This window comes from Tursiops truncatus, chromosome 7 (assembly GCF_011762595.2).
Source record: "Tursiops truncatus isolate mTurTru1 chromosome 7, mTurTru1.mat.Y, whole genome shotgun sequence".
Lineage (NCBI taxonomy): Eukaryota > Metazoa > Chordata > Mammalia > Artiodactyla > Delphinidae > Tursiops > Tursiops truncatus.
This window is the reverse complement of record NC_047040.1, coordinates 8,445,202-8,458,726: the sequence shown is the minus strand read 5'-3', so window position 1 is coordinate 8,458,726 and position 13,525 is coordinate 8,445,202. Positions and strand designations below refer to the sequence as shown.

Genomic DNA, 13,525 nt, shown 5'->3' with positions numbered 1-13,525 from the left:
TCGCTGGGATCTGGGCAGTTCCTTTGGTGCATGCACTCAGTGATTGCCAAATCAGTGAGTTATTTATTTATAATAAAATTGCATCCGGCAGACAATTACCTTCAGAGATCTTGGGCATTACACAGAGCTGGGACTTGGCAAATAGTTGGACAGATAAAGAGTTTCCCATCAAGTTGTATTCCCACGACCTGGTGTGAGCAGCCTCTGACTCGTGCCATGATCTTTTCTCAGAAGCCCTGATTCATGTTCTAATGATTTAAGAGGTTTATAAGCATACAAGGCTTTCTGCTTATGCTGGGTATGAACTAGCCTCTCCAAAATAAGGAGTAAGCATATCCCTTCCTTTGTTCCTGGATTAGAAGCCTGGTGGGGGTATTCAATCAATCTTTCCTCTGAGCAGCTCCCAGGCCTGTATGATACATGGTTGGCAGGTGATTCGTTGTTCTCCAGTGATTTCCTGTGTGTATGGGATTTTTATCGCCCAGCCAGCTCCTTAAGAGCAAGCCCCAACATATCCCCCAAAGTCCCTGTCACAGTGTTTGAGACATAATGCCTGTTGGCTCCAGGTTAAATAACTGGGGAGTCTGGTGATACACTTGATCCTGATTTATTTCTCTCCATGGCACTTAGAACCACCTTGCCTATCATATGTTTCTTTATTGTCTGTATCCCCCGCTTAGTGTGTAAACTTCCTGGGGACAAGGAGTTTGTTTTTGATGACTGATGTATTCCTAGTGCCTAGAGCAGTTCCTGGCTCATCGTAGGCTCCCAGTAAGTATTAGATGGACAGATGGACAGGTAGATGGACAGACAGACGGTCAGACAGATGGCTGGACCGATGATGGTGCCAAACGTGTATTTAGCTTCTGTGAGCTAGGCACTGTTCAGCACTTTATTCACATTTTACCATTTTCAATCCTCGCAATTCTATCGTGAGCTAAATATTACTGGCCCATGTTACGCAAAATGGGACTTAGAGAGGATGAGGGTACACAGTAAGTTATGAGACAAATTCAAACCCAGGTCTGACTACAAAACCCGATTCGCTTGCTTCTGCTTATTTAGCCACCATGGCAGTGACTTGACAGAGCTGGAGTCCAACTCAGAAATCAGCCAGTTTAGCTGGCACTCAGGTGATCCTGAGACCACACTGAGAAACACGGTCCTACACAAAGCTGCCTCCAGACTTGGGTCCCCTTGGCGTTTAGACGGGGTGTGGATACGGGGGTAGTGAGGACCCCAGAACCCCTCCAACAGCACAGCCATCAGCAAAAGCCCTCTGTAGAAGACAGATGTCTCCAGCAGCAATGCAGGACATACCTGGAGGCAGAATTATTCCCCAAAGGAAGGGTCCCCAGAAACCAGGTCAGTGGACCAAGTGGCAGGAGGTGAGAATGCTGTCCTGCTGGGGCCCCTTGGGCAGGTCTCGCCTGTGGTACATGTGATACATGGCATCAGGCCCGCTGGCTTCCCTAACTCCAGGCTCGCCTGCACTCACTGTGGCTCTTGCTGCTCACCAGCAAAAAGGACTTCGGGTTTGTCGAACTCTGGTAACAGCCCGTTTAATGAGATGCTTCGCTCTCTTCCCCAGAGCCCTGCGGTGGGCATACTGAGGAGCAGGGGCGGCCACGACGCACTGCTTCCCCTGGGAAGTGCCCCACCGGAGCCCCCAGCCTGAGACCTTCTGCGGCTTGCAGTGACCAGGGAGATGCAAGCACATCGCCTTGCCCGAGCAGACAGTGCCTGTGAGCGGATGCCAAACAGTCCTTGCCCTGGAAACTCCAGGCCCCAAGCCAGCCCCACAGAGGCCTAGACACAGGTGCCTCAGCCTTCCTTCTCGTCAGGGTTCTCAGGGGGGCTGTGTTCACGCAGTCCAGTACCTCCTCAGCCGGCAGCGGGCTCAGGCGGGGCTGGCAGGGCTAAATTGCCCATCAGCGGGCAGAAGTGCATGCTGGAGCCAGCAGGGTAGAAGCCCAGGAAAAAATAATTTCATTTTTCTTAAAATAATTTGATCAACATATATTTGCAATTAAAATAGTCTTTATGGGGCAAATGAATACGCTGTTAGACCTCCTTACATTTATTCTGTGGCTTAGAAATATTTTTATTTTTAATGGGGCCAACGGGGCGTGGGGGAGGCACCATAATCTTTTCAGTGCTTAGAGTCTTTAAAGGTCCTAATCCATCCTGAACAGGGACATGTAATCTGTGCTTAGTCCCTCAACATTCTCAAGCCACTGACTGGTCCAAGACAAAGTCACACTCTGGCAGTGGGGCTGATACTAATAAGGAATATGGAAAAGCATCACATCTGAGGGGAAAGCCAGTGCGACCAAACCAAACTGTGGGAATTAAATCCATAGACGACTGGCCTTAGCTCGCATTTCTGTACCACGTTAGAGAAGGTCTAGGGAGCTCATGCACTCGTGTATTCACCCATTCTCCAGTGAGCTTCTATAACGTTTGCAAAGCAGCCGCCATTTGCATCCCTTCTGGGAACGGATGTCTGTGCCTTCCCTGAGGGAACCGCTGACCTCCTAGCTCAGCCCAGCTGCCGGTCAGCACACTCCACCCGCAGGCCTCGGTGACAGGTTCAGGGAAGAGCACACAGCCCATCAGGCCAATCCGAGAAAACAAGACCAATTCTGGGACCTCTGTTCCAACTACTGGGAACCACTCTCTCTTCTACTTTTGACACGCCCTAAAGCTGAGCCTTGCTCCGCAAAGAGCCTGAACATGATGCCAACCCAGAGGAACCCGAGCTCAGAGGTGGATCCAAAGAGCATCACACAAGCTCCGGATCCAGCTGTGTCTCTACCTCCAGACTATGAAGTTCCATGAGTGACAAGCTCTCCTCTTTTTTAAAGCAAAACACAAGGCACTTAGAGTTGAATTTCTGGCATTTGATACCAAAAGACTACTTCAAGAAGAACCATTAAAGAGGGGTGCGATGGGCTAAACTGTGTCCCCTCAAAGTTCGTATAGTGAAGTCCTAACCTCCAGTACCTCAGAATATGACTGTATATGGAGATAGGGCCTGTCAAGAGGTAGTTAAGATGAAATCATATGGGTGGGCCCTAATCCTATGACTAGTGTCCTTACAAGACAGACAACACACAGACCAAGGGGCAACCATGGAAGGAGAGAGCAAGAGGGAGGCCATCTGCAAGCTGCAGAGAGAGGCCTCAGAAGAAACCAAACCTGCCAACACTTGATCTTGGGTTTCCAGCCTCCAGAACTGTAATAAAGTAAAATTCTGCTGTTTAAGCCACCCGGTGTCTAGTATTTCGTATGGCAGCCCTAGCAAATTAACACAGAGGGTGTACTAGGGGACAGATGAGGTGATTGAATTGGTGGCGGGGGTGGGGGGAGTCAGAGGAAACCACTGCAGTCTTCCACCAGGGAGATGAGGCTTGAGCGAAGCAGAAGGCAGAAGCAATAAAGAGAAGAACATGGATCTGAGAGAAATTTTAGGCCAAATTGAACAACTTGGTCACTGACGATGACGAAGTGAGGGTAGGGATAGCAAGCTTTTTGCTGGAGCCTGATGGTGTCATGTCCTCCAGCAGAAGGAGCGAAGTCAGAGACACCAAGTGGTGACCGTGAATTATACCTGTGTTTGTCCTCACTGTGTCCCTTACCTCTCCCCACACGGGGTTATTAGCTCCTGGGTCTGGGCTTGGTGGATTCACGTTCATCTCCCCTCCACCCTCACAGCCTGAAGCTGCAGTTCTCAGGAGTGAGGCATAGCTGCCCCTGGAAGGGAGGCATTTCCCACATGGGTAGGGTGGAGGCATTTTTAGTTCCCACAATGACTGGGGAACCCAACGGGTGTTCCTGGTGGGAGCCCACCATGCTGGACATCTTGCCGCGCGTGGCTCGGTCTGGTCCAGAACTTTACTAAGAGCCGCTCATCCTTTTGAACTACCCAGTCGCCACCATCACACCCCTGCGCCGGTCTGCAGGGGCAACTGCCTGAGGCCACGTGCATCAGACTGCTTTCTTCTTCCCGTGTAGTCGGCCCAAGTGCTCACATATGGAAAAATACATTGTTTTTTAATAAATTGCATTATCATGATTATTTTAAAATCAGGTGGGTGAGGGGGTTATATTAGCTGGGAATTTCATTTTAGGATAGGAAAGAGGATATTACAAAGCATGTGATGGAAGGGGGAGCCTGAGAAGGTGGAGACTCAACACCCAGGGCGACGGCGCAGCCTCCATGGAGAACGACCCTGAGGCCCCCCGCCTGCTCTTCCCAGCGGGCCAGGCCTCTGCGCAGCCTCTACCCTATAAGGCCATGTGAGGGCTGAGCAGGCAGAGGAAATAAATGGGCTCTCCTCTGGCAGGGGCCTGTAGCTCTCACAGCTTCCTGGAGGGGAGGGGGCTCCCAGAGCCCCCCACCGCCCCCCGAGAGGGCTTGGGCTGCCCCGTGCCCCCTGCCCCCGAGACCTCCGATCAGAGGATCTGGACTGAGCCAGACTTTCAAGGGCAAGTAAAGAATGTTACCTGTCTACAGCCCCTGTTACTTCCTCCAGACAGGTACACACACATTTCCATAGGACAGATGGTTCTAGAAAATGGGAGGCAGGCATACCAGGGTCCTGAGGGCTCTTGGGTCCGGGATGATAGAAAACTGTCCCTTGTCTTGGCTCCTTGCCTACACCTGTGTTCTAGGTTCGGCACTGCTGGGGAGAACAGCAAAAGGCCTGCCTGCACGATTGTGTGGCCACAGCTGGCCTGGCCCGAGACCTGGCTTTCCAAAGACCTGGATAGTTTAGACGCAAGGGCTTTGGGGTTCAAAGCAAGGCCTGGACGCTGGGGAGCAGGGCCACCATGGTGCACCACCATCAAGGGTGACCCCTGGAGGCAGCGGTGGGTTAGCCAGCACCCCGGGGCTAGCACCCAGCCCCCTTGGAAGGCAGAGCACTGAGACCTTGGGTTCTCATCTGCTCCTCACCCACCCTTACCCCAAAGGACTTATCCAAATATTTCTTCCAAACAAATCCAGTGCTCAGCCTACGAGAAAATCTGGAGAAAGAAACTTCCTTCATCTCCATACAAACGGCACCCGTCACCCTCCCAGCCTGGCCTTGATTTTTGGGCTTCACCACTCACAGCCCAGCTAGGAAACCTTCAGAGCGTCTCCTCCTCTGTCCCCACTGGCCAACAGGCCCAGGGCAAAGGTGCTGCTACCTCTAAGTGGCTCTGGCTTCCCAGCCCGGGAGCTCAAAGGGGTGGATGGAGGCTCACCTCACAGCGGAGGTCCCCCTCCCATGGACTTCTCTCACTCTCCAGTTTTCTCATGTGATCCCTATGGGCCTATATGGCCTATGGTCACTGCAGTCCCAAAGATCTGTGACTCTGAGATGGGATGCTGCTGCTAAGAGCTGGCCAGCTGGCCAAGCCTCAGATTGTTGCAGAGTTTGATGATACTGCCCCTCCCGTTCCTTCCTGGATGTGCTCAGCTCCTGCAGGCTGACCTCTACCCCTGCAGGTTGACCTCCATCAGGACTATCACAGGTTCTCAGCTGGGCCATATTTGCCTGAACCCTAGGGATGGACAGAGTTCATATCATTTTTCCTGGACAGCTTCTCAGCCCCTCCTCAAAGCAAATACTCAGGGCGGGGGGCGGGGGTTGCCTTAGCTCCATTTACCAGAAACTTCTGAGCCTGGACAAGATGCCGCCACACTGTAGCTGCTCCAACATCTCTGCCCACTTTAGCACCTCCCCCAAGGATCTTGGCAGGCCCTCCTGGGACCCATACAGAGGAGGATGAGGCCACTCCCCTGTCCCAGCGGGAGGGAGGAGGAGGTCACCGAGCTGGACGCTGAGGCAGTGTCTGTGTCCCCTCTTCCCTCCTCCATGCTAGGGAGCTCCGCCCCACGCCCACGGGCAGGGAGGCTGGGAGGCAGCCAGCCCTGCCCAGGGAGCCTGTGGGAGTCCAGACTCTTCCTTGTGGGTCATCAACTCGAACATGCTCAGCACAGAAGCAGCCTTCATCTTATACACACAAAGCCATTTTAAAGAGTCAAGGACAGGGTGCAGCCAGGCCTCAGGAGAGAGGGGAACCAGACCCTTGGGTCCCAGACTCCAGGGAGAGCGCTCCCACAGGGCTTTGCTCGTCCTCCCTGCCTCTCCGCCCAGGCCGCGGCTCACTGCTCCCGGGCCCAGGTCACAGGTCCCGCCACGGGGAGAGCTGGCTTCCGGTCCCCGCCCCACACAGAGCCCCTGGCAGAGCCCAGAGGAGAGAGACAGAAGCCGAGAACTGAAGGCACTGCTGGGATCCTCCTTCCCGCTCTGCCTGAGGGAGGCGGGCTGCGCCTGACTTCCCTGTGATGGGAGCCAGGAAAAGTCGCTTTTGACTGAAGCTGTTTCAAGACAGGTTTCTGTCACTGGACGTGAAGGAGTCCTCTGCGTCCCTGGCGCGACTCTGTAAGGAGTTGAGGCCGGGAGGAAAAGGGACAGGGCCAGAGAGCTTGTAATGAGGGAAGGCGGGGTTGGCCCGCGCTGCTGTGCCCCAGGCCGCTCCAGTGTCTTTGCCCCGACTTCCTTCCCAGGGTCAGGGCTGGGGGCCGGTCGCGGGGGGAAAACAGTGATGCCCGGGCCGCCCGGGTGGGGACTGTCTCCGCTCCAGAGCGCCTGTGATTTCTGGGAACCGCTCTGCACTCTGACCGCCGGGCTGGCACAGCCAGAGTCCAGGTTCCTGGAAATGACCGCGGGAGGAGGCGCGGGCGCGCCAGGGGCCCGGCAGGAGCCGAACTTCCACCTGGGCGGAGCCCAGGTCAGGTCCGACGGCTGCTGTCTTAAGCTCTACCCAGGCCCCGCGCTGACCCCATCCTTCCCAGGCCCGAGGTCACTGCAGTGACGCCCCCACCCCCACCCCCAAGATTAGGGTCATTGGGTGAAAACTCCGTGGGCGTCTTGCTTGCTTCCTCTCGGGGCGGAGCGGCTGCGTTGGTGATCGCGGCTCCACCTGGTCCCCGCGCCAGCCAGCCAGACGCGCGGGCGGGCGGCGTCTGTGCGGCTTCCAGGGCGGGGCGGGCGGCGGGCGCCGATCCAGCCTCGCAGAGCCCAGCTCCCCGCGCCGCGCCGGGGCCCGGGGGATGCTCGCTTCCGCTCCCGCCCAGAGCCCGCGCAACCCGAGACCTTCAAGTCCAGCGGCTCCCACACTTGGGGCGCCCATCAGTCCCAGTCGCCTAGATTGCTGGGCCCCACCCAGAGTTTCTGATTCGGCAGGTCTGGGTGGGGCCTGAGAATGTGCATTTCTAACAAGCTCCCAGATGCTGCTGCGGCAGCTGATCTGGGGACCACACATGGGAAAGCCAGTGGGTCATCCTCCCAAATTCTCTCCTCACCGGCCATAGTTTCACTTTTGGCTTCAGATGTCTATTAGCAGTAAAAGGCTTCATCCAGGGGCAGCAAGGAGTTCTATGTCTTACCCTTGACCTCAGGTTCAACTGAGCTCATGGGACATTAAATATATGTGGGGAGAAGGGTGAAAAGGGAGATTCAGCGTTACTATGTGCATCTTCTATCATCAGGAATTATTCTTTTCACTGTCATGATTAACCAACTATTTAGTAGCCCAGTTGTCCCTGTCTCACCCACACCCTCTCAAGTCCATATGTAGGTCTCACCGTGAAAGCAGTAGTCATAATGTAAAGTTGGTCTGGGGCAAGTGGATCGGTGCTTAGGCTGAGACAACAATGAGGCCAGGAAATGCTTAGTGACAGGGTTGGCGGTACAGCTAAAGAGGTTCCTTGTGAGCCATGCCTTGCTGGTCCTCAAGATGTGTCAACCTGCGAGAAAACCACCAAATTCGGTCACTGTAGCATCTACTCTTCAGTTCAAACCAACATACTGCCCTCTGTGCTTGCCCTTTGGGAAGGCCATTTGAAGGTCTGGATCTTTTTGCCAACCTCACCCAGGCCACAGAACTACTGGGTGCTGTGATGTGACTCACATCCCTGGAAATAAACTTAAATTGTTTAACAAGAAACAAATTTTTAAGCCATTTTCAGTTGATATAACATATAGAAATTATGTCTGTAATAGTCAGACTTCTTTTGGTTGCAAGTGACAGAAACTCAATTTGAACCAGTTTAAATGAAAATGATGGTTGATTGGAAGGATGCTGGGGTTGGGGGGGAGCAGTGCTTACGCAATGGATGGAGTGAGGGCTGCTCCAGGGAACTCAGGAGTCTGGGACCAAGGATCTGATGCCCCCAACATGCTCTGTTTGCATCTCTCTAGGTAACAGCTTCATTTTCTCAGGCCTTCCCATGAGATGAAGAACACGGCAGTAGGCTGCTCTGGAGTCTCATTTTACAGTGAACTGACCACATTTCAACAGAAAAATCCCAGGGAAGGACTTCCATTGGATCAGCTTGGGTCACATGCCTATCCTGAACCAATCACTTGTCAGAAGGATGGGGCAATATTGGTCCAGATTGGGCTGTAATGCCCATCCCTGTGGTCATGGGATGGGATGCTGGGCAAATCCTGCTCATCAGGCAAATGCACTCGTAAGTGACCAATCCTGATCGTGAGGCAAATGCACTTGTAAGAGAAAGTAAAGCAGGAGTGGTTTTTTGTTTGTTTTTGTCTTTTTCTTTGGCAGGGTTGCGCAGCATGCGGGATCTTAGTTCCCTGACCAGGGATTGAAACCCGTGTCCCCTGCAGTGGAAGGGCAGATTCCTAACCACCAGACCACCAGGGAACCACCTGGAGTGGTTTTTATTGTAGTTAAGAGCCTAGGGTTCAAAGGCACAAGGTCTTGTGTTCAGTTCTGGTTCTACCACTCCCTAGCTATGTGGATTTGGAGGAATTTCTTAACCTCTTTGTGTTATTCATCTTGTCAAAGACAAAACCTGGACAAGCAGGTTGATTTTATTCAGGCTATTTCAATAGGTAGAGCGAACCAGGTCAGACATCAGAGTGCCTCCACAGGCACTCGTAGAGGGAGGGCTAGACAGATTACAAGTAGGATGATTTACAGTTGGGTTGATTTTGCCATCAGGGGAAATCTCAGTCAATTAGCTGAACAGGACATGCTTATCTCTGTATCTAACTAGTTTCGGGGGGGGCACAAACAGTTCTTATCTCAGCTAATCAACCATGAGACAAAGAACAGGAATTTGGAAGGTCTGTGTCTGGCCCGGTGAGCAGGTTCAAGCAAAAGGGGAAAGGTCTATGTTTGGCCTTGTCACAGGTAAACAAGGGCATCATGCATGAACCTTACAGGAGTCACGAAGAGTGGATGATGAGCCTTATCTAAGTCACAAGAGGAAGGGTAGTTCTTTTTGGTAAGCCCCTTCCCAGAACACAAAAGGGTGGGGGGATTTCTTAACCATCACTGTTTCCCAGGAGCAGAGGGCTCAGGTAAGGTACAACCTCGTTAATCTGTAAACCCCTGAAAATATTACCCATCTCATAGATGTGGTGTGAGGATTACATACAAGTGGGCACTCATAGGGTTGCCATATTTATCAAATAAAAATACAGGAAATATAATGTCCTATATGCACAGTAAAATAAGGCAATATTTGGGATATACTTAACTAAAGACTTATCTGAAATTAAAACTTAATTGGTTGTCCTGTATTTTGTCTGGCAATCCCTGGCACACAGTGAGTTGACAATAGATGTGAACTTTTGTCATTATGAATGGCGAGGTTTATTTTCAATTCATATTACCTGGACAATGTGTCTCTTCCTGCTAAATACAACCTTTCTTTGAAAACACTCTCAGATCTCAAAAGAGCACTGGCAGGCCTGGGGCCTGGGGAGGTGGCCACAGACCATCTTAGGGCTTCTTCAAAGGCAAGCATATCTACCTTCTCCATGCCCTCTTCCCTGTCTCTGGCCTTGGTGGTCTCCACCTTCTTGGAAGCATGGAGATGGAAACATGGAGATCTGGTCCTCAGTGCCGGGTGGGGAGAGATTTTCTCCATCTCTAGCCAACTCCCCAGCCTCCAGCCCAGAGTTGGGCGACTCGCAGGTGCTCTTTCAGTGCTGGTGACCTTCAGTTCAAAAGCACCACACGCAAGGACAGGGATGATTTGTGCTCCTGTTTCACTTTTAAAAACCCACATTTCACGTGGGGAAAAAAAAGTTTCTCTAAAATCCCTGGAAACTGCTACAGTGGGGTGGAACCTGGTGCCTGGAGCTTTAAGGCAGATCTTGGGCTACCTTGTTGGTTCTAAATTGACCCTGGGTCGCTCCTGTAAAATGGGAATAACGACGCCTATCTTTTTCCGCGCACACCACACTGTAATCTCTTGATGGTTTTGTTTCCAGCCTGGTCGGGCTCATCCCTAGAGCCAGGCACAACGCCAGGCGCAATTTTTATTTTTTCTTTTGCGGTACGCGGGCCTCTCACTGTTGTGGCCTCTCCCGTTGCGGAGCACAGGCTCCGGACGCGCAGGCTCAGCGGCCATGGCTCACGGGCCCAGCCGCTCCGCGGCATGGGGGATCTTCCCGGACCGGGGCACGAACCCGCGTCCCCTGCATCGGCAGGCGGACTCTCAAGCACTGCGCCACCAGAGAAGCCCCAGGCGCAATATTTGTGGAAAAGAACCAATGAGAAGTTGTGGAGAGGAGGGCGGGTGACGCCGCCCAGCATCTTGTAACCCGCAGCGGACTCTGAACTGCGAGCCGCGACTCCACTTCCGCCGCCTGGAAGCCCCGAGACTTAGCCCGCTAGGCTCCGCCGTTTGTCCCAGGATGCTCCGCGTAGGTCGCGTCCGGTGATTGGCTGCGCTGCTCCACGTGGTGCCAGGCAGGCGGCGGCGGTTGCCGGGGCGACGGCTGGACGAGGGGCGACCGGGCAGGGTAGGCGCATGTGCCCGCGTCAGAGCAGCAGGTAAGCTCGTCCCCCGACGCGGCCGGGCCACCCCCGAGCCCGCCGTCCCCGGGCGGGGAGGAGTGGTGATGGGCCAGAGGGCCGAGGCTCTGCTGAGCCCTCTCCCCAGAGGAAAACCCCGACGCGCCAACTCAGCAGCCGCTGCCGGATGACCCCACTTTTCGACTGCTGTCCTGGACTTTGTGGGCCTGAGGCGGCTGCCTGGATATCCCGAGGACAGGTCCAGCTGCTTCCCACAAGTAGTCCCTGATCTTTGCTTCAGTGAGCCAAGCTTGAAAGGGGCTCCATGTCGTCCAGCTGGGGAGTGGCGGCACGAGAGGGTGGCCTGGGGCTTTTAGATCCATCCCTTCCGTTATCTCCCATCAGCTAACCGCTCTCCCCAGGCACCCAGGTTGAGTCCAGACTTCATCCAATCTAAGCAAAACCAGGATGCTTCCTATTCAAATTCGTCTTCCAGACAAATCCCATAGTCTTCCCCTTATTCAACCAGCTCGTAGGCCCTAAATCCCTATTATATAGAAATCAGAAGCTGCCACTGCAGTCCTCAAGAGTGATTGAAGTTTTCTCTAGTTTTTGCATAAAGTAAAGCCGTGGTTCTCAAACCTGAACGTGCATAAAAGTCATCGGGAGAGATTGTGTAAAACAATTTCTGGGCATTGTGTTCAGTAAGTTCAGAGTGATGCTAGGAATTTTCATTTCACAAGCATCCCAGGTGATTCTGATTGAGGTGGTCCAAACTTCGGGGTAATACTGTGTAGTGGTTAATATCAGTCTGGATTTAAATTCCCACTTTGTTACTTACTAGTTGAGTTATTGGGAGCACCTTAACGTCCCTGAGCCTCAGCTGCCTCATCTGTAAAAGGAGAATATACATCATATTCATCATTCAGGTTTATTGTGAAAATTAAATGCGAAGCGTTTTGCATGGCATACCATAAGCCCTCAATAAGTGAACTTATTATGATATAAAAGTGTACAGAAAATTCTGTAATTTTTAAGAATGTCAGAGTAATAGAATACCCAATGATGGCTCACATTCACTGACAGATGATCATAGCAGAATCTTATTCAAAAGATGGTCATGAAGAACTTCTCTGACGAAGTGATGTTTATAAGCACAGGGCTTAGCCAGGTGAAAAAAGAAAGGGGAAGAGTGTTGCTGGCAGAGAGAACAATATGTGCAAAGGCCCTGAGGTAGGAAGGAGCTTGAGTTCTTAAAACAACAAAGTTTTCTTGTTCCAGGGCCTTCAAAATGCTTTTCCGTCTGCTTGGGCTTCATTTATTTATCACATGTCTTGGGTGCCTACCAGGCACTCTGCTAGGTTCTAGAGATACAAAATTTAAATACAGCTGCCTGCCTTTTTAAATAGGGTAATAAGTATAACAGTAGAAGTATATGTAGGATATAGAGGTACCCCAGAGGAGAGAGAATTGCCTTGATGGGGAAGGAAGGAGAGGGGTTCCTGGAAGACTTCGTAAAGGAGGTCAAGCCCTTGACTCAGTATGATGTGTCAAGTTTGCCCACGAGGTGAAGAAGAGTACATCCAAGGGCTTAGAATCATGAAAGAGCATTTTGTAAGGAGGAATGGCCTGGAGTTCAGTGTTACTGGGGCCTCACATGGGGAAGTAAGAATGGAGCCGGGACAGGAACAGGGACAGGGGTTGGTGGTTGGTCCAGAGGAAGGCTGGAGAGGTGGGTGGTCCTCAGACAGACACAGAGGTGTCTTTCTCCTCACACCTTGTGTAACTGGCAGGCAGGGGGTCCTGCTTGCTCCTCATTGCTACTTCCCAATCACCCCCTACCCACCCACCTTTGAAGTCCATGCCGTGGGCTTTACCACCGTTGTTTCCCTTGAAGACTGCAGCGCCTGGGTCACTGTCTACGTCTCCACCTCCTCTGCTTCATTTTGAGGGGTTTCAGAATCCTGGCTGCACAAGTTTCTTCGTCCTCCTTCCTTATAGGCATCTTTTTCCTCCATCCTCCTCATTTGCCCACTTCTGCGGTCATGAGCTTTTTATTACTGCACCACCTTCAAAATCTTGATTTGAACTATTCATCCTGCTCTCTGAGCACCACCTTCTGTCTTTCAAGCTCACTTTGATGTGCCTCTGACCCCATTACTTTTTCACTGCCTTACAACCCCCTTATGCACCTTCCCTCCCCCCATCTTTAACGTAGCTTAACTCCAATGCTCCATCGCTGTTATGCTTGTTTTCTCTTTCCCCTGTCCTGCAAAAGCCTCACCCTGTTAACCTAACTCAGACAGCTGAAAGTGGCTGGAGAAAAGTGCAAAATGGTGCAGACTGGTTCTGTTTGGGATTCAAGTCCATGTATTTTTTTTTTAATGTTATTTATCTATCTATTTGGCTGTGTCGGGTCTTAGTTGCGGCACACAGGATCTTTGTTGCGGCATGGGTGAGGGGGGTCCTTCGCTGTGGCATGCAGGCTCCAGAGCATGCGGGCTCAGTAGTTGCGGCACACGTGCTCTCTAGTTGTGGCGTGCGGGCTCCAGAGTGCGCGGGCTCAGTAGTTGCGGCGCATGCACTCTCTAGTTGTGGCGTGCGGGCTCCAGAGTGCGCAGGCTCAGTAGTTGCAGAGCGTGGGCTTAGTTGTCCCACAGCAGGTCCCCAACCTTTTTGGCACCAGGGACCGGGT

General features: G+C 52.4%; 1 protein-coding gene across 12 annotated transcripts in view; it reads left to right on the top strand.

Annotated features, from left to right (window-relative positions):
• The first annotated feature begins 10,736 nt into the window (after positions 1 to 10,736).
• ARMC9 (armadillo repeat containing 9) overlaps positions 10,737 to 13,525 on the top strand; it is a 139,057-nt gene continuing 136,268 nt past the window's right edge. For 4 of the 12 annotated variants that reach the window (XR_012332942.1, XR_012332943.1, XM_073807131.1 and 1 more), the window contains exon 1: positions 10,765 to 10,869. The gene's annotated coding sequence lies outside the window, so the exon portion shown is untranslated. Of the gene's footprint in view, positions 10,870 to 13,525 lie in introns of all 12 variants that reach the window. The other 8 variants (XM_073807132.1, XM_073807129.1, XM_073807130.1 and 5 more) reach the window with 6 other exon arrangements.